Here is a 27,798-nt window from a genome sequence, read left to right on the forward strand (position 1 = left end):
ACTCCCTATCACATCCCAAAAGCGTAACTCCACTTTTGTTGAGAAAAAAACATTCCATCTCTGTACATACAAGGATTATAACAACCATTGTTGCAGATTCCTACCTTGTGTTTTTCTGAAGAAATCACTGTTTGTTCTGTTCTAAGTGGGTCTAATGGGAGTGGTTTCATATTAACAATCAGCTGTCACACCTGCAGAGCGCTAGTGAGGAAATCTGCTGGGCCTGCATCCTTTTAGACGTTTTCCTATTGGGGGTATCTCACCAAAAATTACAATTTTTTTTTCAGGGGATGCCAGATTGAAAAGGAAAGGTCATTTTTATTAACATTCAATTACAATATGCTTTGTGTCGCAATTGTATACACTATATCATTGTTTCTTTATTTGCTATTTTTTTCCCCACAAAAGTGGAGTTACCCTTTAAAGTTGAATTATACAAGAAAATAATTACTTAAACTCGCAAGTGCTTTTTTTTTTTTTACCACTACTCTTCCTTTATATTGGATTTCGAAATTTACAAATGCAGCAATTTAGAAATTGGATAAAAGGTTTAGCAGTTCAAAACACTTTTTGAAAGATAAAAAGTGAATTTTATATACAATTATATGGATCAGATCAATGAGGAAGAAAGAAGGACAGAGGGACTTTGTTCCAAATCAGGGACAGTCCCTCAAAATCAGAGACAGTTGGGAGCTATGTGACTATAGGGAGAAGGGGTGTTCTGTAGTTCAGCAAGGAAGAAATGGGAAGGGCTGACAATATGAGACTTATGTTATTTATCAGTTTAACAGAAGTTAGGAGCACACTGATTTTGTGGCAGAGTAATACTGGCCATACACCTGCCGAAAAATCGTTCGAACATCTGTTATTTGGTCCATTCCTTCGTTTTTCTTCCAGTTAATGGGCACAAATAGAAAATCTGTTTTAACTTTTCAGAGCTGAAAAATCGAAAGGAACAGTTTGGAAAATTCTGCTGAATGAACAATTAAAAGGTTAATGTGTTTCTCGTCCAAACTTTTGCACTATCGTTATAAATTCAGTCATTACAAGATGGCACCATCGTCTGCTATCACCGCCGAGTGTTCGTTTTTCAAAAATGAGTTTGAACAATTTTTCGTTTAGTGTATGGCCAGTATAACATGCATTTTGCTACAATTGAAGTATCTGTAAATAGATAAAACATGGGTTAATGCACATGTATTATAGAGATATAATGAATATTGTTTTGTTTTTTAACCAGACATACACTTTTATATCACTTCAAAATCTAAAATGTCCTATGTATAGTTCAGTAGAAAAAAAAAAATGTTTACATGTTCTCTAATGTAATGCATGTCTAAAGAATGAGCATTATATTCATCACATGTTGCTGTATTTTCTTGTGTCAGCAGCATAAGTATTCCAGACATGCATATCTGTATTGTACAGAGCAGAATGTGTTTGTTTAAAAGTGTATCCCCCTTTAATGGTAAAGTGGATTTGCAGACGACAGCACCATCATAGCTAGTGCACATTATCATTTTTCTGTCCTCGTTACCTGCTTCTTAAGTGCATTGCTTTGGAAATACTTTGAAATGCAGCAACGTTTTCAACGAAGCAAGATTTATATCAACCGCAGGCTCTATTTCTACTTTCTGACTATTTTCAAACACATAAATTTCCCTTTTTTTGACAGGTAGATCGGATTTATGTCTGCGAACAGTCTATTTATAAAGCCTCTATCTCTGTTTTCCTGCTTTCGGTATTACTAGTTCTTAAAATTTCAGGCCATGAAATTTCTATGCAAGCACAAAATGTTATCTTCAGTTCAGTTATACATTATCTGATAAATAGTTAGGCTTCTGGTATACATTCCACATTTCTGGAGTATATATGGTAAAAACTAAAAGTGGATGCCATAGCCTCCAACATTTCCATTTCCATGAATCATCAAGATGAAATAACATAGGGCTTTCTTGAAATAACTTTGCCCGTAACTCACAGAAGAAAGGTAATGCCACACAGTAGATTGCAGTGATCATGCCACTGACTATTATCTCTGCTTGTGGTTATGTTCAGTCAGCCAGGCTTATTAGAAAGTAATGATACAGGAGGCTCAATAAAACTCAAATATTTTATACAACTGAATATTTTCATGCAGATCTGGCTGATCTTTGAAGCATCGTACAGTGCAGGAATCCAGACAGTTGGGATTTTTGAGTTGTATGATTTTCTGCTCTAATATATTTATTTATATTTTGAATTCTCCTAATAATGCTTTGATTTTTCAAGTGTGTTTTTATGTAAAAAAAATTAGCATTTTAGCATGCGTGCGCAAAATGATGAAAAAAAAAGGCTCTGGTGACAAATAGGTCAATGAAAGTCATTTCATTTCCAAAGCATGTAAACACAGGGGTTGATTTACTAAATGTGGAAAGTGCAAAATCTCCCGCAGTTCTGCATAGAAACCATGCTTCCATGTTTTTTTGTCAAAGCTTAATTGAACAAGCTGAAATTAAAAGCTGATTGGCTATCATGCACTATATTTTGCACTATCCACTTTTAGTAAATCAACCCCATAGTGATTCCTTCTTATCCTCCCTTTTCAGCTGTTTTAAATTATCTATTTTTCTCAAAGATCTGCATTTTAGACAGACTAAGCACTGTTGTTACTGGTATGAAAATGTTGACTCATTGTCAAAAGTCAACAAAAGTCAACAGGTAAGCCCTCAATCCATCTCTTGTGGCTGGCTGGTACAGAGCCTGTGGGTGGCTGGCTGGCTGGTATAGTGCCTGTGGCTGGCTGGTACAGGGCCTGTGCATGGCTGGCTGGTACAGGGCCTGTGGGTAGCTGCCTAGCTCGCTGGTACAGTGCCTGTGGCTGGCTGATACATTGCCTGTGGATGTGGGTGGCTGGCTGGCACCAGGCTGCTGTGGGTGGGTGTATAGCTGTGATACACTCCCACAAGACTAGTCCCGACCTCCAGACGAGGCTATCCAAGGCGAGGGAGGCGGCCTAAGAAGGCAGAATGACATCACAAAAATAGCGGCAATATCTGCCAGTTCCGAGGCCGATACCGATATATCGGGGAAAGTGCATATCGGCCCCGATATATTGGCCTTCCTGATAATCGGTCTATCCCCAATATATATATATATATATTTATATATTCGACTCTACGACACCATTTCCTTACAGTAGGGGCTTCTATTTCAAGCCATGTTTTTGGGATTGTCCCCATCACAGCATTAAGCAGGTTTGAAACTATCAAGTTTCTATAGTACTTTAGGGGTCTGTTTGTTTTATGAAATAGGCATATCTAGTGATCGTCCATAACAATCTCACCCATGATTTGATTGATAAATTGTTGTATCCTTAACCATTACTCCCGTATCTTTGGACATTCACACCAGACATCATTGTGCCCTCCAACTGACAGCCCCTCCAACACAGTTTTGAATTCTCTGGTTGACAGCGATGTGCTATAACTGCTGTTATATACCATCTCGAGGGGCACTTATAATTCATCTCAGTGGTGTTCATGTCCCTAGCGGTGCAGTGTACGGCTCTCAGCAAAGTTTTCTCCTCGTGTTCTTCCAAACTAGTTCCCATTTCTCTTTCCCAATTTTCTATAAATGTTTCCTCGTTCCCACCAGATCACCTAACATCTTACATATCTGAGACAAGCCATGTCTTATTTTTGTTAACGGATTACAATGCTTTTCCTCAAGATTCAGCTCTTTTTCTGATCTGATGGGTTGAGGCAGATATCCTACTAAGTGTTTTAGTTGCGTATAGTTCCACTTATTTAGCGTCAACTTTACCATAGTATTAAGTTCATGAAATGACCTAATCTTTCCCCTGTGTATTATTTCTTTTAATTGCAAATCTCCTAACCAACCACCAAACTGTTTCTCAATCCCAGGTAAAAAATAAAATGTTGTGCCTTCTAGTGGTAATAATGGAGAGTTGTATTCCCCCCCTGGTGTGCCTATAAAGCACATCCCATGTCTTGTATACAACTCTCAATATTTCATGTGTATTTACCTATACTTTGGTGGAATCCATATGTTCTTATCCAGTTGTGTTCGACTTAATGTGATTTCCAACTTAACCCATATTTGTTCCATTCTATCATCCGTGATATCACTGCTGCTGTGCAATATCTTTTAATATCAGGTGCCGCTAATCCCCCTAACATCTTATCTCTATTAAGAGCCGCATACTGCACTCTAGGTTTTTTTCCCCTGCCATAAATAATTTAGTAACATTGTTTTGATTGTTTTAAAAATGCCGGTGGGATAGCAATGGGTAGCATTTGAAATCTATATAATATTTTGGACAATATTATCATTTTAAGCATGTTTATTCTACCCAACCAAGAGATTGGGCGACTTTTACAGAAATTATGTTTTTTTGTATAGAGCTCCTATCCACTGGTTCATCTTGGGTCCAACACCTAAGTAATTTATTGTTTTGACCATGAACTCCCAGTCCACCCAGTCAAATGCTTTTTCAGCACCAATTGACAGCAAGAGGGCCGGGACATCCTGGTCTTTAAACTTATGTAGTAGCAGTTGAGTTCTAATCCCATAATCTTTGCTTTCTCTTCCTGGGATAAATTCTGTCTGAACTGCATGGATCCATTCTATCAGCAAGTACTTCAATCAAGCCGATTACATTTTTGCATATCGTTTTGTATACAAATCTGGGTCTGAAACTAAAAGAAAAAGTTTTAGCATTAAATACAATGTACATTTTAAGACTAATTGAAAACCATGATATTATTTTACATTTATGAGTTACATTAATCTAGTAGTATTGAAATTTCCACCCAAATTCACAATGCACAAAGTGGTATGCAGATGCTTCATAGAAAATTCTCTCTATTCATTTCAAGCATTTTTTGTTTGCTTTGACAAGCCATAGATTCCAAATATTAGGCACTTTATCATTTGACTGCTGGGGCATTGAACTATCTATATCTATCACTGCTCGGAAAATATAGCATGCAGTAAACCATGTATCTTTAGTTTTTACTGAAGCAAAACATTATTTGACTGACTCCACATTCCTTCTTTATCCTCTTCTTTATGGGGTGTTCTAATGTTTAAAGGGGTATTTTGGAATATAAAAGCTTAAGGTGATTGTGCTGTATTAGTGCACTTGCAGCAACACAGTTAGGTACTGTCTTAATACTTTTTTTTTTTTTTTTTATTTCATTTGCACTAGCAGTTGCATTTTTCAGGACAATCTTACAGGGGTACCCACTTCTTCCAAGTACCAAGCAGACTGCATAGGTCAGAAAATGTAATCTAAAATACAAAGTATGTGTGAGTAAACAGCAATAACAGGGGAAATGCATTTAGATTTGTGTGTGTGTGTGTGTGTGTGTGTGTTTTCTATTCCATAATGACTATATTCCTGTGCACAGAGCTAGCCCCATAAAGACATGTTTTAACTAGTTTGGTAAATAAATACTCAAGTGCCTTGCACAGAACCCTGACTTAAACCTTGCTGAACACTTTTGGATAAAATAGAATGCTAATTGCGAGTCTGGTCTTCAGACCCAAACTTACAAATGCTCTTTTGATTTTGTGAGAAGCCTTCTCATGGGCAACCTCTTTTTAATTTCTATGGTTTTGGAATGGGATGTCCAACAACTAATATAGGTGTGGTGGTCAGGTCCACAAACTTTTGGCCATATAATGTTTGTCCATAGTTTATAATATCTATTGGTGCCCTATTCCATTTTGGCAAGAAAGCTAAATCCCAGTGGATAGATGATCTCAAATCCCAGGCAACAATGAGCAATGCTTTGGGACATCAGCTACTTATTTTTTTTTTTTTTGGGGGGGGGTAAACTTGTTTCGTATGACTGTTTTTCTCTTAAAGTGTTTGGGGGGGGGGGTAAACATGTTTCGTATGACTGTTTTTCTCTTAAAGTGTTACCAAACCCAGGACCCTGTATTCACTATATCTGGTCTTTCAAAGTACGCAAACCATGGAAATGCAATTATTTTAGTAAATATAAACTGCTAAATACCTTTTCTCATCAGCAGTAACTAACAGTCTTGTGAATTCCATCAGTTTTCCAGCTCAGCACTGGTTAAAGCTTGTAGGAGGAGTTTTCATTATCACCTGATTGTCCTATGAGGCTGCACGACCTCTGACCCTCTGTCTGGACAGTGATGATTGGCCCTGGCCGATCACATGTACATTCCCAATAGGATCCTCCCAGGAGGATCAGGAAGGCAGGATTCTATGCATGAAGGTAAAAAACCTTCAGTGTGCAGCTTCGCCCTCAGCCCCCTCTTATACTCATCTGACCCTGATCCTGATCCAGCGATGTGCATGAGAGAAGATGCTCTCCCGGGTCTCTGCCTCCTCACTGGCTGAGACACAACAGTGGGAGCCATTGGCTCCCATTGCTGTCCATCACAGCCAGAGAGGAAGCAGGGGGTGGGGTCAAGCCATGCTCTGTGTGTTTCATAGACACTTAGAAGCGGCTCGGGAATGAGCATGCACAAGTGCTCCCAGAGCATGCAGCTTGCTCTGGGGGCACTCAGCAGGAGCACGGGCAGGGGCCTTAGAAGAGAGAGATTGGGGCTGCTCTGCGCAAAACCATTGCACAGAGCAGGTAAGTATGATGTATTTGTTATTTAAAAAAAAATAAAAAATGAACCTTTACAAAAGCTTTCACTACTTAGATGTGAACAGTTTTACCTTTAAAGAATGTGAAATTCTGTAATACAGGCCCTCCTGCTACACAGTACAGACAGGTTTATAGTCTGGTTAAATAAAAACTCAGGCTTAGGATTTAACCCTCTTGTTAGTTATCAGATAATGAAGAAGCAGCAGCATACTGATAAGATCATAAGCGTTCTTATCTTAGCAATCTCTACGTATTATACTGATGGTAAGGCATTTCTGGGGGTTAATTCCTAGGAAGATTTAATGGTCTTTTTTATTCTACCCAGAGTTCAGTTTTCCAATGTATTTTAATTACATTGATAACTTGTTGAGAAATATATTCCATTTGTACTATGATATAGTCTGATCTATCAATGCTCTATTCTAAGACAGCAAATTCGTCTTAGTGTGGTAATAACAGCTTGGGTAATGGTGGATGCAAAACAACTATGTATTCAGCAACACAGGTCAGTGCAACTTGGCCATACATATATCCTTGCAACAAGGGGCTAAAGACATAAATTAGTTAAACAGTCCATACACCCAGATGCCTTCAGTCAACAGGGGATGACCAGTGATGTATGTATGTCCCTTGCTATCCAGCCATGTGTGACTCTGGACAGTCAGGATCACTGGAGCAGAGCTAATCTTACTTTGGAGAATATAGGAGGTGTATTTCTCAAATGTTAGCTATTCTTCATATGTCCTTTTCTATTATTTTTGTTTGCAAGGCCTGCCACCACCAACATAATTATTTTTGCTGGGGCTGCCTGATATAAGAATATTTTTATTGATTTGTTTAGATCTGCCATCCAAGCAAACATTGTTATTATAATTAATGTCTACTGTATTTAAAATAAATCATACCAGTGAGTTTTAATGATCATTTGTTTTTGTTTTGTGCCTTTTGAAAATTAACTTCTCAACCTTATAATGTCTATACATTAATTAGTGTGGATCATTCATGCAACCTATTGGGTAATAGGTATGGTGCTTATTCACTTCTGTACCAACAGTTTTAAACATTGGTCATTTATGTAATTTTACCCAGTATAGGTATTTCCAGATAATGCCCAGCATGGCAATCAGGTGATATTGTCAAAATTGGAGGAGGAGGAGAAAAGATGGACTTTTGAGGTGCTAACACAACACAACAATATATATAAAAATATAAATTTTATTGTAGCAAAATTCATAAAATCACAGTTTTAAAGAAAATATTGATACACATTGTACATAAGAAACCTCTCTTAGATGTCTCCCATAAAGTATATGACTCCAACCCATATATATTGAGAGAGCGAGTTCTTAATTCACTATTACTAGGTAGAGGTCCATCATGGGAAGGTAGTTGCTCAATTTCTTAACGTGTTTTGTTGGAATAACCCACTTTTTCAGGAGGTGAAGAGGGCTAAAACCATAAACATAAAACTAGCAAATCAAGAGACAAGAAAAATGATACTGCGATAGTGTTGTATCTGCCTGTGATAATACCTGTTCTCAATTTTAAGTATCTCCATCAGTCCATATGCTAGAATACTGTCCTACCCAGGGTCTTCTTTGTTTGTGTAGCACCCTACAAGGTAGGTGCTAGGCAAAGTATAGTGGGCCTTGGCTGCCTAACAACAGGGCCATGATTTTCAACTGGGCTGTCATGTCTCCCAGGTGTTGCTATTGAGACTGGGGAGTCTCCCCACTGGCTCCATGAGAAGGGTTCTCATTGGGCAGTGGAGGAAACCCAATCAATGGCACATTAAGGCCTGTATCTACCCCAGAAAGGCAGATTCTGCCGCAAAGGATTCTGGGAGTGGGTATAAGCTTGATGGGAGTGCATGACGCATCATCTTTGGCGGGAAGCAGAGTCCCAGGAGGGAGAGCACGGCTGTCTCTCCTCCTGTCAGCAGGATCGGGTGTCACGGGCGGCTTGCCTGAGGTGACGGAGAGCTGAGCTGGGCCGCAGAGAGGATCCAGTGTGCCGAGGACCAGCAGAGTAGAGGGAGTCCAGTTCCAGGAAAGCGTTCCCAGTTTGTGAGTACTGTAACTGCCCCTGGGGGTCTGCCTAGCTGAGAGGAGACCACTCCGGTAAAGGTCCAAGGGATCCAGAAGCTAGCTAGTGGTAAAGGGGGTGCCAGTGTTGACCCTGAAGTTCAGAGGGGGTGCCTAGTGAGAGGACCCTGAAGTGTAGAGGGGTTGCCTAGTGAGAGGACCTTGAAGTGTAGAGGGGTGCCTGGTGAGAGGACCCTGAAGCGTAGAGGGGGTGCCTAGTGAGAGGACTCTAAAAGTGCAGAGGGGGTGCCAACGGTTGGGCACTGAAGAGTTAAAGTGTACAGTGTGCAGTGTACAGTGTGAGTTAAGAGTTGCAACAGCACAAGGAGTTACAAACAGCTACCTCAGTCAGTGAAGGGCTGGAGGGAGCTGTTTACAGGACTTTTGAGCTAACCACAGTGTCAAGAGTCAAGTCTCACTACAGTCCAGAATCGTTTGAAGTTAACCAAGGTGTTAAGGCCAAGTTCTAGCACAGTTCAGCAAAACATTTTTCAAGCGCCAGTAAGCGTTGGTCAGCATCCAGCTGGCGTCAAGACAGCGCTAACAGGCATTTTTTCCGCAAAGTGTCCCAATTGTACCTAGTTGAGCCAGAGGAGTATCCCACTCATTCCCTTCTCCCATCCCCATTATCAAATAAACAAACCAAAGATGCCGGAATGGTCATTGACTCAAATTTCACACTTGGGTATTCAGCCTAAATGGGCTGAAGGTATCACCGGTAACAATGGCAGACCCACATCAGGCCCAATGCCTGGAAAATCTGCTACATTTGAATAGACTTTGTTAATCATGATGGATCTGATTTGTACAGGCAATATGGTCTGTATGGAAATACACCCTGCCACTTGTCACTATTTTTATATTTTTGTATTTTTATATTATAACTTTGTACTATCATGAGCTGTATTGTTCCTGGTTAAGCCTTTTATAAAAAGTTTTCTGTTAAAAAAAAAAAAAAAGAAACAAAAAAAATACATTTATTATACTTGTGTGAAACACAAATTAACATAGCACCCACCAAGTCAAAAAAGTCCGGCACCAACCAAAGAAAGGCACAAAAGTCTGGCTGGATGTGTCAAAAGCACCCCGGGGGGCGCTCGGAGGGAAGTGTGCCCGCCGATGAGCGCCCCATAATGCACTGCGCTGTTGCAGTGCATCGATTGCTGATGATTACCCGAAACATGCATCTGACCTGTATGCTTTGGCCAATAACAGCACAATGTCCTGTCAGAGCCATGATTGGCCACGCCCCCCACCATATAAGGCTTCCCATAGATGCCAATGAGCAGTGAAAGCTAAGAAATGGTCTGGGCAGGAAGGGGTTGAAAGTTCCCTATAATTAAGTGGTTAAGGGGAACCCTATGACATCATTTAAAAACAAATGGCATGGGGTCCCCCCGAAAATCTATAACAGGCCCCTTGGGTCTGGTATAGTTTTGACAGGGATCTCTATGCCAAAATTAAAAAAAAGATAACAAAACAGCGTGGGGTCCCCCCCAAAATCTGTACCAGGCCCTTCGGGTCTGGTACAGATTTTAAGGGGAACTCCATGCCAAAATTCTAAGAAAAAAGGCGTGAGGTCCCCCCAAAATCAATACTAGACTCTTATCTGAGCATGCAGCCTGGCAGGCCAGGATAGGAGGGGGACGAGCAAGCGCCCCCCCCCCCTAGAATCATACCAGGCCGCTTGCCATGGGAAGGGTGCTTAGGGGTGTCCTCAACATGAGGAGGATGCTTATCAGAATCTGCAAGCCCCCTTTAACAAGGGGGACCCCTAGATCCCGGCCCGTCCATGTGAATGGGTATCGGGTACATCGTACCCCTACCCATTCACCAAAAAAGTGTACAAAAAATAAACACATAAGACAGTTTTTGACAAGTCCTTTAGTCAAAAATAATAAAATAGTGTCCCTCAATGTAAATCCATTGTCAATCAAGATGCTCGCCGTACCCGAAAAATAGAAAACAATTCAAAGACACTTCGCCTCTTCTGAGGCTACCCACTGTATGCCGCGCTTCAGCTTTGACAGCTCTTTTATAGGCAAGGGGCGGGGCCACCCAGTTACGTCACCCAGTGGCACCACCCCCTTCTGACGTCACGTGACATCAGATGGGATCGGTGCCACTGGGTAACGTAATCAGGTGGCCTTGCCCCTTGCCCATATAAGAGCTGTCAAAGCTGAAGCGCGGCATACGGCTGGTAGCCTCAGAAGAGGCAAAGCGTTTTTGAGTTTTTTTCTATTTTTCGGATGCGGCGGGTATCATGACTGATGATTGATTTACATTGAGGGACACTATTTTTTTATTTTTATTTTTTTGTACACTTTTTTGGTGAATGGGTAGGGGTATGATGTACCCGATACCCATTCATATATGGGGGGCCGGGATCTGGGATCCCCCTTGTTAAAGGGGGCATCCAGATTCCGATAAGTCCCCACCCGTAGACCCCCACAACCACAGCCCAGGGTTGTCGGGAAGAGGCCCTAGTCCCCATCAACATGGGGACAAGGTGCTTTGGGGTGGGGGGGGTGCAGAGCCTCCCCTGTATCCAATATTCAGGTATCCAATATACCTGAAAAGGCCTATATAAAGCTTACCTTAACACTTCACAATATCTAATGTAGAAAACGCCAAGCCTCCCGGGAGGCAAACCAAAACATACCGCTGCCTAAAATACTCCCGCTAGGAGAGAAATCACACCCAACGCCAATCCCCAAATCGGGGTGCGGCGTCTCCCAGCCCAGGACCCAAAATTAGTCACCACGCATGTGCTAGATGGCCACGAGCACATGCACAATGACACAAACGCCCGCCACCGCCATTTTTTTATTTATTTAATTTTTCAGTAGTGTTTAATTTTTCACTGTGTTGTGTGTTATGTTGTCACCTCAAAAGTCCATCTTTTTTCCTCTTCCAATTTTGACTATGTTAGCGGGATGTTGGTGCCCTTGGCAGTCCACTTTTTACCATATCTCTAAACCAGGTGACTTTGGAAGATGCCAAAAGGCCTCTTCAGAGTTGTTAATTGGCCAATGTGATTATCTGAGAGCTACTTAGTCAGTTCAATTTTAATGTTTCATTCCACCCAAAATGAATATATGAAGTTTTGCTAGATGTGGATAGTTGATTCACCCACTAACAGCTTTAATCTATCAGTTACTTCCTTTATTGGTTTCCAACTCTGCTTCTTCTACCTTGGAGTCTTACTCCAAATAAATACCACTCCTTTTTTGTGATATCCTATACTATCCTATAAAGAAAACAAACATTCCATCAGGGAGAGTTGGATCATTTAACAATGTTTGCAGTTGGTAGACAGATCACCAGATTTGGCCACTGGAGTTGCTGAGATTTAATAGAAGCTGCTAAATAACTCATGTAGCCTATGCCTACCAAAAACTGGATCAATTGAGCCCTTTAGAGAAGAGGTAAATTCTACCAAGCCTGTACAAATCCCACTGATAACAAAGTTAGCTAAAATGTAACTTGGTTTGCTTTTATTTTCCTGTGTTACTTTCACTCCCAGTCGGGAACTACTAGAACTAATCTTTTATATCTTTACACATTTTATATAACAATTGTTTGATGGCGACTGAAATTGTTCCACACTTTAGTGTTCCTTATGTCTAAGGCTCTTTAGTTTTAGGTATTAGGAAAGAAACACACTGATTATTTATAGTATACGTAGTCAGCACACCATAGTGCATAGACTACGCAGATAATAGTTGTAGTATTATTAGGTCACAAATTAGAACGCGCCTTGACAGATCATTCCATTGCTCACCTCGCAGAAACAAGGGTAACAAATATCCATTAAAGCATTCAGTAATGAATGAACCATTAACATCTGCTGCAGAATAAACTTGGAAGGAATGCTGAAAGCTTTAGGATAGAGCACCTAATATATTTGATGTAAGGTATTTGTTATCATGTGTATATTTGTGCATTGTATATTTATTATTAGTATAATACAGTGCTGTGCCTTTTCATAATTGGAAAATGTCACTTTAGCTAGTATTGTTTATGGAAAAGTCTTCCTGTTGGTTATGTGTAGCTTGTAGTAAAAAGATGGAAAAAAATACAAGCTGAAAGATTGTGTTTAAAATTGGAAAATGATACTGAATTATATATTTATTAAAATAACACAGTAATAATATTATATAACTGTAAGGTAGTATGCAAATGATTACTAAACAAAGAAAGAAGCAGCACAAAAGAATTGATAAAAAAAGGTAAAGAAAACTCACTCACAGACATACTGTAGGTTTTCGGGTGGCATAACAAAAACAGGCTCAAGTAGATAAACGTCAGGTAGCCGGCAGTCCTGCCCTGGCCAGGGGTTAGGTATCCACCATTACAGTAGCCTAAAGGAGAGAGGCAGTGCTGGAGAACCACCATGTAGTGTCAAATGTGAGTCTATCCCTAGGTGTCGACCCACAGAGGTGATATCAGGTGACAGGAACACATTTTCGGAAGGACCTCCCCTTTGACACCAACAGGAGGTGTTCTCTTAGACGCCAAAATACCAAACACAGTAGTTCCCTTACATTTTCATTGCTGCCTTTCTCCATCAGGATAGTAAAAATGGCATGGGCCTAGCCCCTGGCCAGGGCGGGACTATGAGACATTCATCCACTTGTTTTGAGCCTTTTTTTCTTATGTCACCCGCATATCTGCAATGAGTTTTTTTTACTTTTTATTATCAATGCATTTTAGTCAACATACTGGACTCAGATCTTCTGCACTGCTTCTCTCTTTGTTTGCTTGTGCATGCACTTGGTAGCCCACACTTCTCTTCAAGCAAGCTGGCAGCATTGGATTTTTAAGCTGGTTACCCACTATAAGAAACTCAGAAGAAAAGTTCTGTATGAAGACCAAGCGTTCAATTTTCGTATAGTGCGTACACAACTTTCGACATTCGATTTAGCCTTTCCAAACAAAAATTTTTAAAGGCACAAACTCCAAAATTGTTCTCGTACGTGAACAGAATTAATCATTTTCATTTAAAGTGTACTGTTTTTGTACGAGAAAAATCACATACGAAAGACTGTGCATGATCAGAAACAAACAACAACATAAAAAAGCCTTTGTCATACAAGAATTTTCATACAATTAGTGTGTACCCAGCTGTAGTTAGTGTTAGGTATTACTCTTGTTTATTTAGTACTTGGGATTACCTCTTAGCTACATAGCCATGAGTACATGAGAGTTGATGTTTTAACTACCCTCCAGACTAGTGTATAACATTTTATTACACTTTGGGGTTGATTTACTAAAAATGGAAAGTGCAAAATCTGGTGCAGCTGTGCATGGTAGCCAATCCACTTCTAACTTCAGCTTGTTCATTTAAGCTTTGACAAAAAATTCTGGATGCTGATTGGTTTCTATGCAGAGCTGCACCAGATTTTGCACGCTTCAGTTTTAGTAACTCAACCCCTTTGCCGGAAGGTTGGTCTTCATTTATACATTAATACTTGCTTGTTGTGGTGCAGTTAAGCACTGTTAGGAAAGATTTTTTGTTTTCTCCTAGTGGTGCAAATATTTTAATCCATTTCCATGGGCAAGAACTATTCAGGGGTTAAAGCTGTACCAAAAGTTTAACCCTAAGTCATTCTGTGCATTAGCAAAGTGAGCAGATCCCAGTGGACATTTATATTCTGGTCAGTAACACAACAAATGTGGCCAGCAGAAACACCAATGTCCATTTTGACTGCTTCTTCGTGATTTCATTATTGAGATGTAAGCTGGGTGCCTGCTCCGAGCTGTGCTCACATCTCAATCCATTGTACTGTGTTATTGGTTCTTTTCACATTATATGTATAATAAGTCTAATAAAGTCACAATGAAATGCCATGAATTGCAGATTGACTGTGCGTGAATGTCAGTTGGTGGCAGATAGAAAGGAACAGACTTTTTATTGGTGGAAGGGAGAAGAGAGAATGCCCCACTTTCCCCATCTTGTCCAAAACTAAAAGGAATATGATCAGTAGTCCCAATGAGATGGCCAGTAATGTAGAACTAGTGAAATCAGAATGAATAAAACCATCTTTAATATGAGATGAATGTTAAATCAACGACTTACTGATGTAAGTGATTTCACATAATAAAGAAGATTGCAGTAAAGAGGGAACAGTGGTGTGTGGCAACATTTGCTGGAGCTATGTGATGCTGTGCTTCCCAGTAGAAGAAAGTTGATCAGAGACTGCTGCTGCTATCATACTCCATGCAATGCTTTATGTGAGGGGATCCAGATCCTGTGCTGGAAATCAGTGAAGAAAGGAAAGAGGGACTGTATCAGCAGGACTGAAAGAGAGGGATCTCAGCAACTGCTATCCCTATAAGTACACTTGCTAATCCTCTCTTCATTTAGGCTATGCTTGGCCTAATACATTATTTAAAATACCTCAAAGTGTGTCAGTAAGTGCTGGGTGAGCGAGGTGTGTCATCTTCAAGCGTGCAAAGAAATCACAAAACAATTTAACAGCTCCCCTGTGGGGGTAGCACAACATACATACATTCAACTGATCCATGTAAAAAAACTTATACTGGAATAATGACTAACTATTGAGCATATGGATAACTGGGTCTTCTGGAGTAAGCCCAGATTTGTTTGGTTTGTATCTATTAAGCTTAATCTATAGTCCTCTGTTTAAAGCATATGTTGAAATAGCCACTAACTATTATTAACTTCTCTAAAATATCTTACAAAAGAAATTTTGGAGTATTTAATTCCTAAATACAATGTCCTTGGGTTTGCGTGTTTTGTTATTTTAGAACAGATTGTTCTTTTAATTAGTAACATATCCCTTCCCAGTTTATTGTGGAAGACAATGTCTCCTTGTAGAGCAGTTTTTTATATCGCTTTGAAAGTTTGATTTTCCTTTAATGGCTTGACATATGCACCGGAATATTGCTTAATCAGTGGGTGGTCTATGTGGCATTTAAGAACAGAGCTAATTAGACAAAGACTTTGGAGAACTAGAAAGCGTGACATCAGAAAAGAGACAATTCATCCGTGGTTTTTGGTGACTATTTCATAATTTGACTTTCAGCCTTATGCATCACCAACTGCAATGCTTATTATACATATATTCTATAGGAAGAGATGCTGTCAAAAAGATAAAGGTTTTATTTAGTGTTTTTAATCTGTTTGAAGTACAAGAAAATCTTGTGCGTTTCCAGTGTGTCAGTCATGCAGAACTGGTATAAATATATTAAATTTGATAGTTTGATGTTCTTAAAATAACGTGCAGGTGACACTTCATATTGAAATTTCACATTCCTGTTTTCTCTCATTGCAGAAAAAAAAACACTTTTATTTTTTGGAAAAAAAATATTCTTTATGCCATTTACACTTATCTCTTGAGTTCTCCAATAAAAGATTCGACCTTGGTTCATTTTTTTTATTACAAAAGTCATACTTTGTCTTTTTATATAAGCTATCACTTGCAGTAACGTTCCTCTGTCCTCCGGCACATTTTTGCAAGGAATCTCTGATGAGAAATCAGGTGTAGGGCCAGGGTATAATGTGGCTCAATAAAACGAGGATGAAAATGCATCGTCTGTAGCTCTATAAAATAGCAAATACATTCTAGAGAACCGTGCAATAATATTATGTTAATGAAATTCCAAGTATCTGAGGAACTTTTTGGCAGTTGAAGATGCTCAAAGTTACATTGTACTTGCATATGGGACATAATAAATGGTATTGCTACACATGAGATGGTGGATAAATATTAGGAATAATCTGACCAGCGATTAATTCTTTTTTTTTTCTAGTGCTGATACAAATTAGCAGCACATTGTGATCTGCAAAGGTAATGAGCTATCAATCAAAAAATTCCAGCCTGGATAATAACTTTTTTTTTTTTAAATAGAAGCATCTCAATGGTTACCTGCAGGGGTCAACTGTAACACACAGATGTCTGGTCTGTAGTAGGGATTTTGATGGTACCTTATGTGTATTCATTTTAAAGCATAATTCCACTCAAAACTTTTTTGTTTTTGTAGGGAAGGGTAAAATCTTTGCTGTTTTTATAGTAATTGGAAAAATTTTTCATCACTTCCTGTGTGGTTACTGTGACGATACTCACCGTCACTGGGAGTGAAAGACAGATACTTAATGGTTTGGACTGCTTCAAATGGGTACTAGATGTGTGGTTTGTGTTGAAAGAATGAAGGGCCTCTTTCACTTGGGACAATAATATTTCTGAACAATATCCCTCAAGAAATATATAAAGATAAACAATTTGACTTTTCAGATTGCTTGAATATTGTTGGAGTCTCTCATAGACCCTTGCTAGATAGTGAGGTGGGGTGGGGTTTGTTATTGGTAAGTCCCATTTTTCTATTGTTTCTGTCTGCCTTAAGATCAACCTATTATAGGATGTGTGTATGTGGATTGGCTGCTAGGGGGGAGGGGGTCCCACAGTGTATATCTCTTTGTGCGTGTGTTTGATAAACAGTTCTTATTCTGGAAGGTTCAAATCTTATACAAGCTAAGTTGTCGGCTAGCTTTGTATGGGGGCGGCTGGGAAAATCTGATATCTATGTTCACAACTGGGAGGAAGCTGTATACTGACGGAAGTACAGTGTGGACGGAAGTCCACAAGTACAGTGTGGTTTGTGGTTCTGTTACAGTTACCAAAACAGGAAGTATGCAAAATCACTGCAGCAGGGGCATGGACAACAATAAAACCTCTTTAAAAAGTAGGGTGGAAAAAGTGAAAACAGCTATAAGGATCACCAGAACTAAATGTAAGGTAAAATCTTCCCAAAAGGCCATGACAACATACCAAAGTATTAAACCCTTTCCCACAGTAACCAAAACCAAAAAATATGTTGCCTCCCAACTATTCACACTCCCTCCCACCTGAAGGCTCCCAAAGTATGTATGGTATGCTTTTTTTAATAAACATGCATCTTTCTAATGTCTTCTGGCCTGTCAGGTGACACGGGGTAGACAGTCCAGGGGTGGGACCAAAGCTGATGTGATGACATCAGAACCACTTTCTGAATCCATACACTATGAACAAAGGCTGTTGTGGTAACACCACCCTGGGGGCAGAACCAATGACATGCTGTATTCGTATTATGCATTTTTTTAACTCGGATCACTAGCATCTTATGACCAGAAAGAATTACAGTTAGAGACAGCTCAGAATTCAGGGTGAGTATTGAAGACTGAGCTGTTTTTTTATTTTGTTCACTGCCTAGGGGCCATATTTTTCATTAACAAAAAATATGCTCGGAGCTCGGTTTTATAGCCAACGTCTGGTATTTTTTTCTTCAAATTGTCCCCCCAGGCAGTGTAAAAATTCAGCTCAGACTGCACACCTCACCTTCAAGCAAGAACTGTCCCTAGCAGCACTTTCTTTTCACTACAAGATGCCCTTAGTCTTCCCAGTTAAATGATGGCTAGCATCAATCAAATGAAAGAATGGGGACTGATACTTTGAGTGCAGGGCATCATGAGATCTCCTCCTGATGAGGTGTCACTACAATGCCCTTTAGTCATATAGTCACAGTGTATTGATGCAAAGAGTGGCATTGACATCAAGAGAGGGCCTTTCAGGGCCCAAGGATAGGCGAAGAAGAGGACACAGCACATCGAGTGACTTCAGAGAAAGCTAATTATAAAAATAAAAAAAAATTCAGTTCAGAGGGCCCTCTAGGGCAACTGGAGGGGGAGTGGCTGAACCCAAAGTTGTGCTTTTAGAGTTATTCATGTAAAAAATATATGTAAGGGAAGTGCATCAAAAGCCTTGTCAATCTTTAGTAAATATCTCCATTACCCCCCTTTCTACTGTATTTGTCCCCCATGCTGGGCAAAATTAAATATATATCTGCTTTCTATCACTATTGTAAATAAATTAGACACTTGACCTCCAGAAGATTTACCCCCCTTCATGGCTAGGCTATTTTTTGTGATACTTATACAAACAATAGTGCGCTGTCTTTCTAAGTGGTTAATTAAACATGTGTAAATAATCAAAATTTTATAGGCATATCACATGAATGAAAAAATGCGCAAATCTAGTGCAGATAAAACACAAAAAACGCAAAAAAAATATACAGTATAAAAAATGTAAACATAACATAAGTCCTTTATAAAGTGCAATAATAGTCCATAATGGATAATATGGTGAAACAAGGTGCTCGATGTGCAGTCACTTTCCAAAAGTGCAGAGTGCGCAAAGGTTCAACTTAAAGACAAATTGGCCGCTTACCCCACGGAGTTTATTCCTATTACAGGGATAACATCAGCCTGTATTCCATCCAGCACTGTGTATCACTAATATCAGCGGGTATCCACAATAACAAACTTCCTGTTGAACCAATGGCTAAGAAAGACTTTCAATCTCCTCTCAAATGCTCATCAACGATAACCGTACAAAGCAAGCAGGGAGAATATCATAGTGTAATACAGCAAAATTTTATTACAAAACAATCTTGTTCGCTTACATCAAAGTAAATGCAGGCGAGCTTCAAGTAAGCATTATGGCTATGGCGGCAGCGTCTCAAACTCCAGCAGCACTTGGCACTCCTGCTGACCCGTTTTCCCAAAAATGGCATCGTTTGGGACTGGAGGGTATTTTTTGTGATACGGCACTACGTTATTTACCTGACAAGTGCGCGGGCGTGCAAAACTATACCCAAATAAGATTTATATTATTTCTTCCCCACAAATAGAGCTTTCTTTTATTTATTTTTTTATTTGATCACCACTGGGTTTTTTAATTTCTTGGGCTATAAACAAAGAGCGAAAATTTTGAAAAAAAATATATATAATTATTTACTTTCTGCTATGAAACACATTCAATAAAAAAATTGAAAAATTAATTTCTTCAGAATTTTGGGCCAGTATGTATTCAGCTATATGTTTTTGGTAAAAAAAAATCCCAATAAGTGTATATTGATTGGTTTATGTGAACGTTATAGCATCTACAAACTATGGGATATATTTATGGAAATTTCATTTTTTTATATGTTTAATAATAGTAATGGTGATCAGTGACTTATAGCTGGACAGTGATATTACCGCGGACAATCGGACACTAACTGACACTTTGCAGGAACCAGTGACACTAATATAGTGATCATTGCTAAAAATATGCACTGCCCCTGTAGTAATGACACTGGCTGGGAAAGGGTTAAACACCTAGGGCAATCAAATGGTTAACTGTGTGCCTAGCCAGTGTTTTTGTGTACTGTGTTAGGTGCGTTAACTAAGGCAAGAGATAAATTAGATCTGACTTTTTTCCGCCAGCTGGCGTGCCGCCCCTGCAGGCGGAAGTGCAGAATCACATAAAACTGCAATTGGACAGAGGACAAGTGGTTAGGTAAAACTATTGAATGCTTTGTGAATTTTCAAGCCTCAATACTCAATGCATATGCCTTTTTTAGCAGTCAGAGTTGTTACTGGTCTCTCATCTGTTAACAGCTAATGCAATCCATAGACAAGAGGGCAGCATGTGGTAAATATCAATTTGGAGGTTTAGTAGCACTTCAAATGGCAGATATTATGCTGGTTTCTTGTAATGTTGTAAGCTTTTTAAATAGGGGAACGTGTGTTGTAAAATAAAGCATCAGCAGCTCTGCTGGGCATTAGATTTCTTTAAGTGCTTTCTCGTTTCTATTAAAATGTGAATCTGGCATGGCCTTTAAAGTACCTTAAAGTGATATTAAAGTCTCGTTTTTTTGGTTTTTTAGTTTAACATGTTACACTTACCTGCTCTGTTCAGTGGTTTTGCCCAGAGCAGCCCTGATCCTCCTCTTCTCGGGTCTCTCTTCGGCACTTCTGTCCCTCCCTCCTGTTGAGTGCCCCCACGGCAAGAAGATTGCTATGGGGGAAACCCAAGCCAAGTCACAGCTTCTGTGTCCATTCAGACACGGAGCTGAGGCCCGGCCCCACCCCCTTTCTCTCCTTTTGACTGACTGCCAATGGCGCTGCGCTGCTGTCTCAGCCAATGAGGAGGAGAGTTCTGGGCAGCCAAGACACTCCTGCAACAACGCTGGATCTAGATGGACCTCACGTAAGTATTAGGGGGGCTGAAGGGGGCTGCTGCGCACAGAAGGTTTTTATCTTAATGCATAGAATGTATTAAGATAAAAACCTTCTGCCTTTACAACCACTTTAACTATTACTGCTGCAGTGCCTAGAAATACATGTGTTAGTCCTTAAATCGCCTTTTGTGTCCTTGTGGAACGCTTAAATCCTAGGCACGGACTGTACTCAGTGGGGTTGATTTATTAAAACTGGAGAGTGCAAAATCTGATGCAGCTCTGCATAGAAACCAATCAGCTTCCAGTTTTTAATTTTTTTGTCAAAGCTTAATTGAACAAGCTGAAATGAGAAGCTGATTGGTTACCCTGCACAGCTGCACCATATTTTGCACTCTCCAGTTTTATTAAATCAACCCGGTGTTTTTTTTACCTTCGCACTAGTCTCACCGCTCCCAATGGGAGGTTAAAGCGGAGTTCGACCTAATTTGTGAAGTTCAGCCCCCCGCCGTGTTGATGATCACATTGTCATGAATCATTGGAACGTTTTTATTTTTTAGCTCTTATTATCTGTTTTGGCCAGTACACAGGTGGACTTCCACTGTGCCTCACCGCATCATATCCAGCCACCCATTGGCTCCTGGGATAAATGTGTCATCAATCCCAGACGTCAATGGGCAGTCTCCGCAATACAAGTCCGCCGCTCTGTGTATGCAATGTGCTTGCACGAGATCGGAAGATCGGGTATCCCGGAAGGAGCTTCAACTGGGTTTCAGATGCCCACAATGAAGATTGGAGCTCGCTTACTTCGGAGGTGACAGAGAGTAATTTTAACAACTATCTAACAAAAAAATAGTTATTTACTAAACATGCCAGACTGTAATATGCAAGATGCGATCATCACTGGGGTGCTATTTTTTTTTTTTTTTAAAAGGCTGGAACTCTGCTTTATTCTGCTGTCAGTCAATTGTCATATGGCAGAGTCTGAGAAGATAGGATAGAATGTCAGGGGTCAGGGCATAGTGCTGTTTGGGGGTGGGGCTTAGTGTCAACTTGTTCAGGAGTCAGGGCACTGTGTACAGCATGAAACTGAAATAAAGAAGCTGCATCCGCATACAGAAGGTACCTGCACAAGTATATTAGAGATGTGCATGATGGAAACATTAGTTTTGTTCAATTTCTGATTAGTTTGTTATGTAAGTTTATTATTTCGTTTCATCATACTCGTTAGAAGGATTCGTATTCAAAATTTGTTTTGTATATTTGGATTTGTTTTGCATATTTGTTGTTCTGAATCCATTCATATTTTTTTGCTATATTCATTTTAATGTGTTAATTTGTTATTTTGAAAGATTACTTATGCACTCTGTTTGGGTTGGATGGAGGTGGAGCCATCAGAATATTTGAATCATAACATAACAAATCAACCAAAATTAATTTTGGATTCATTCTTAAAGTTACATTTCAGAGATTCTGATAGATCCACCTCTATCCAACACAATAAGTAGGAATCATCATCTTATTTCACTTTCTTGCCTTACTGTATTCATTGCAATATGTTTCCATTCCATATGAAGTGCACTTTTTTATAATAATGAAATATGTTCATGCAACATAAAAAGGAAATGGATCCGAATCAATTTAAATAATTAGTTATTTTGTTACTTTATTTTGGATGCTTCAAACATGAACAAAAGGCCCAAACTATTACACCATGTCATCCGAATGAAACAAATGAATACAAATGCATTCATTGTTTCGTTATAATTCATTTTGGATTGCTAAAATTCATTAATATTGTGATTCTGACATTAGAATATATCCGAATCTCTGAATAAGGAAAGTCTTGTCCTAATTTTGATTCGTAATGAAAAAAATTGCATATGTCTAAAGCATAGTAATTACCTTCATATGAGTAAATAGTTTGACCCCTTGGAGACACCAGAAGAAGATGTACAATTAATATAAACACTGACAGATGCAATAACCGGATGGCTTTAGTATTTTAGCTACCTGGTATTTTGAGCTGCCATCAGTTTTAAAATAAACTTATGTTTTTTTCTTAAAATGGTACATTTTCCCACTTTAAACATATGATATTCATTCCATCTTTTATTTCAAGTAAAATAAAGGTTTATGAGATTTGCAAATCATTGCATTCTCTTTGCATGTAGATTCCCAACTTAATTCCAATTTAGTTTCTAAACATTTGCACACCCTCTAATGCGATTCCTCATCTAAGTTATACTAATAAAGAGAAACAGTTTTTCCTAACAAAGATCAGGCAGAACATTTTGCATACGTCATACATTAATAAAAATAATACAGTTTAAATAATGAGGCTTCGTTCACACTATGGCCTTCCGGATTGTGGGCGAAATAGCCACGATTCTGCCTGTGACTCCGAATCACCGCAAATCGCAAGACGCCCTTGCAAACCCCTTTATTTTCAATGGCACTCAAGCCGCAGCTCGATATTGCCACAATTTTCCCCCAACGAATCACTGTAAAATCGCGAAAACAGAATTGCGGGACACTTATCACCCAAAAGAAGTTCTGGAACAGCATGATCCTGTCAGAAAATAATTTAGAAGTCCACGGAAAAAAGATGCAGAGGACATACAAAAACATTTATCACTATAGGTCCTATGTTAGGCAGTGGCTGTCATGCATAGATCAGTGTACTTTATAAAACCAGACAGGAGCCAACAATCCATAGGTATTCTAGGCACTGTTCTGTGTTCATAAGTCTACCATAATAAAAAATGCTGAGCAAGTGTCTTGTTCATGAGAGGTAACCCAAGATGAAACCACTGCTCTTGAAAAGCAATCATTGCAGCTCATCCAACCTTTCCTAAACACTGTGTAAATGTCTCACAGTATTGCTGGAACAATGTTCTACGTACAATGAGATAAAAGTCGAACTTTTTGGCAAATGCTCACCCCAACTGTGAAGCATTGTGGAGAATGTCTAACGATGTGGGGCTCATGTAAACCAAATGGCTTACATGAGTTCTAAGTTGTATTAAAAATTCAGCATTCAGTGAATATCAAAGCAACTGTCTGGAACCAAAACCTCAAAAGGAAGTTCAATTGCAACATTACACTGATCTTGAATACATAAATAAATCATCAAAAGAGTCTCTAAAACAGAAGACATTCTATATATTTTTTTTAATGGACAATTCACAGTCCAAGCCTTATTTGGCAGGTCTTTAAGCAAGGGATCAAACAAAGCACATGAACTGAAAGAGTTTGGTATACAGAAATGGTGAAAATACCTCCCTTATAGTTTGTGCAGATACTTAGTATAAGAGTTCTCATATTGTTTTCCATCATTGACCTTGATTGTTTAAACCATTTGCTCGATAAAACCATAGCAGTGTGTAAAATGTTGTGTGTGTTTGTTAAGTATTGATGAACAGATCATTTTTCAGAGTGCCTTTGATGCATGGATGCATAGATGGTGAGAATACTTTCACTACTGTTCATAGAATTTCCAAGTCCCTGGTTCTAATGAACATACCTGCCCTTGAGGGAAGAGCAGTGGGGGCTGTCCATGCTGGCACATGCAATGATGGATAGCATATTGATAGTGGAGGTGTTAGGCCCTGATCTGTGACCCCTGACCACTCTCAAACTGCTTGCAGATGGCAGCGCATATTTTGCTTTTCACAATCCCTGACAGACAAATAAAATGTCACATTCACATAGCATTCATTTGTTCTCTGCTGCTTGAACATGTGTGAGCTTTATGGTCATGAGAATACACAAAGCATACTATAGCAAACTGAAATAAGATTTTCTTGTGCTAAAATGGCCAAACCTACAAGGTCCCTGTAATAGGATTAATAAAATAAAATTCATATTGAATGTAAAAGTTATATCTTGCAGTAATAGCCATTACTCTACAGTACAACAATATTGTTAAAGTGTTACTAAACCCACAACAGTAAAATCTGTATATGCAGTAAAGCATGCTTGTTATGCTCACTGTGGAACCTAAGGGGTTAATACTTTGCATTGTGTATAAAGGCTGTTTGATCATGTCACTCTGATCCTCCTATTTTTTTACTGTCTCCAAATAATAACCTGATATTTACAGAGCCAGTGCGGGCTGCACATGCTCAGTTTGGTGTGTATTGCTAGAGAGTTTTTTTTTTTTTTATCTTGGAAGAGTGCATGTGATCAGCACAGGGCCAATCAGCACTGTCCAGACATGTCCAGACAGAGGATCAGGGGAGAATGGAAATTCCTCCTAAAAGCTTTACTAGAAACTGTTACAAGTCACAAAACTGCTATTTACTGCTTTTGAGAAAAGGTATTCTATACATTTATATTTACTAAAATCAGGGCTTTTTTTCAGCGGGAACGCGAGGGAATGCAATTCCGGCACCTCCAGCCCTGAATGTATGTAATGGCAAGGAGTGCTGGGTTGTGCTACATTGTCTATTGATGCTGGCTGCTGAGGAACCTATTGTTGCTGGAGGGGATCTATTCCTGCAGGAGGATTTATTGCTGCTGGGAATATCTAATGTGGCTGCTGGGGAATCTATTGTCTCTGGAAGAGATCTCATTTTGCAGGGGGGTCTATTGTTGCTTGGGTGGGTCTTATGTTGCTGAGGGGTCAGTTGTTGCTGGGAGGGATCTACTGTTTAGGCAGCAGTCTATCGATGATGGCTACTGGGAGATCTGTTGTTTCTGCAGAGGGCCCATTGTTTCTGGCTGGATCTATTGTTGCTGGGGATCTATTGTTCTTGGCTGCATGGGATCTATTTTACTGCTTTTTTGTTATCATTAACAAATTCCATATAAATTACTTAGTACCACAAATGTTACTTTGTTCTGTATTTTCTAAAAGGGATGGTACTGGGAGGTGGGTAGTGGGTGGAACCAAGGAACGGTTCACAGAGGTAGATAGGGGCGGAGACAAGGGATAAGTCCAAAAGAGGGAGTTCCTGCACCTATTCTCTGAGAAAAAAAGCCCTGACTAAAATAATTGCATTTCCATGTTCTGTGTACTGTTGGAGACCAGATATAGTGAATGCAGGTTCCGGGTATAGTAACACTTTAATGTATGGGTAGAGTAAAGAATACATAATACAAACAGCTTTAGCTCAAAGTCCAGGGTATTTTCTATACCATCTCCTAGAACTCCTTTTGCATTGATGTCTGGTCTGATTTAATTCTGGCTCAGGTACCCTTATATTTATTATAGGAATAATGTTCTTTCCTACATGGAGCTAATATTCAGCTAAACAAACAGTCCTGACTGTAAAGAGCCAGAGGGGTTGTTCCAGACACCATTAAATCAATAACATTTTGCTTTAATTTAATTTTGGTGTTTTCCTCATTAGTGGGGGCTAGTTGTGCTAAATGAGTCATATTTGGATCCCTGGTGTCATTGTTCAGAGACAGCAAATGCAGCACTTTACTCTGTGTTCTTGTTTTTGAGACTGATTCTAAATTTCAGAACATGCTGTATACTGTATTTTGATTTAACCAGTTCTGGACAAGCAGGATTTGCCCACTTAATGACCAGGCCAATTGTTGCAATTCGGCACTGCGTTATTTTAACGAACAATTGCGCGGTCGTGCAACACTGTATCCAAATAAAATCGATATCCTTTTTTTTCCCACAGAGATTTCTTTTGGTGGTATTTGATAACCTGTGCGATTTTTATTTTTTGCGCTATAAACATAAAAAGAGCGACAATTCTGAAAAAAAAAAAAACAATATTTTTCACATTCTGCTATATAACATTTCCTACCCCAAAAAAAGTTTAAAAATCAATTTTTTTCATAATTTCAGGCCAATTTGTATTCTGCTACATATTTTTGGTAAAAAAAAGATCGCAATAAGCATATTTTGATTGGTTTGCACAAAAGTTATCTCATCTAAATACTAGGGGTAAGATTTATGTCATTTTTATTGTTTGTTTTTTTTACTAGTAATGGCAGCGATCTGCGATTTTTAGCGGGACTGCGACATTGGGGCAGACAGATCGAACCCCTAACTGATATTTTTTACACTTTTGGGGGGACCAATGACATTACTACAGTAATCAGTGCTAAAAATATGCACTGTTGCTGTAATAATGACACTGGCAGGGAAGGGGTTAACATAGCGGGTGATCAAAGGGTTAAATGTAAGCCTAGGGGAGTGTTTCTAACTGTGTGGGGGAGGGGTTTTTGAAATGATCACAGAGACCTGTGATCCTATATAGAATGATCACAGGTGCTCTGTGATTCTTCCAGAGAGAAGAACGGTCAGCTGTGTTTACAATAGCTGACCGTCCTTCCCTTTCAGCGGAGAGCGATTGTGGGTGGCCGGCGGCAATCGGAGCCGCGGGCCCAATGCATTGGAGTCCTCGCTGCTGAGTGGGGGTGGGAGCATGCCGCTGGTGCGTGCGCTCGCTCCCTAGCAGCAGGCACGTGACCGACATAGGGCTACGTCGGTTCACGCAGGAGGGGCTGCCTGCCACAGTAAAATTGCGGTGGGCGGTCCTTAAGTGATTAAAGTCTAAAGGTATCCATAGCAAGGGCAGATGGGTTGTTTAAAAGGTGACAATTAAAGATACACTTGGGGACATTCATATAGATACTCCCCCAAATACCAAATGTCAGTGAGAGTAACAGACTCATTTTTTGCATGTAGATGCCCCCTGAAGCTGGTGAGTCCATACAGACCTTCTATCCTCTGTGCAACTGAATTTATTCCTGCCACTGTAGCTGTCACACAGCAAGGACAGTGCTGAGGGTTCTTTTAAGCTGGGTGGGTGGACCCTGATGAAGATTCAGAGACATTAGTTCCCCATTAGGTCTGCTCCTCTTGTGATTGACTGCAGACAGTGGATGGATTCCTTAGCCAATAGACAGCCTGCTATTTGCTATAGAATCAGCCCACTGCCTGTCATCAATCACAAAGACAAAGAGGACCTGATGAGGAACTAGTGTCTCAGCTTTCCCATCTGGGCTTTACCCACTGTCAGCATCACCATTTGCTAGGAATCTGTCAGCTTTGATGCAGATAGCATCCTTGACAGCCAGTGACAGGTGGGGAAGGGAGGTGGTAG

General features: G+C 39.6%; 1 protein-coding gene across 3 annotated transcripts in view; it reads left to right on the top strand.

The window, feature by feature from the left end:
• The window catches only part of TTC28 (tetratricopeptide repeat domain 28), an 866,848-nt gene that overhangs the window by 743,993 nt on the left and 95,057 nt on the right, over positions 1-27,798 (top strand). The window lies entirely within an intron of this gene.

The sequence above is a fragment of the Pelophylax lessonae genome, assembly GCF_965119305.1.
Source record: "Pelophylax lessonae genome assembly, chromosome: 1".
Lineage (NCBI taxonomy): Eukaryota > Metazoa > Chordata > Amphibia > Anura > Ranidae > Pelophylax > Pelophylax lessonae.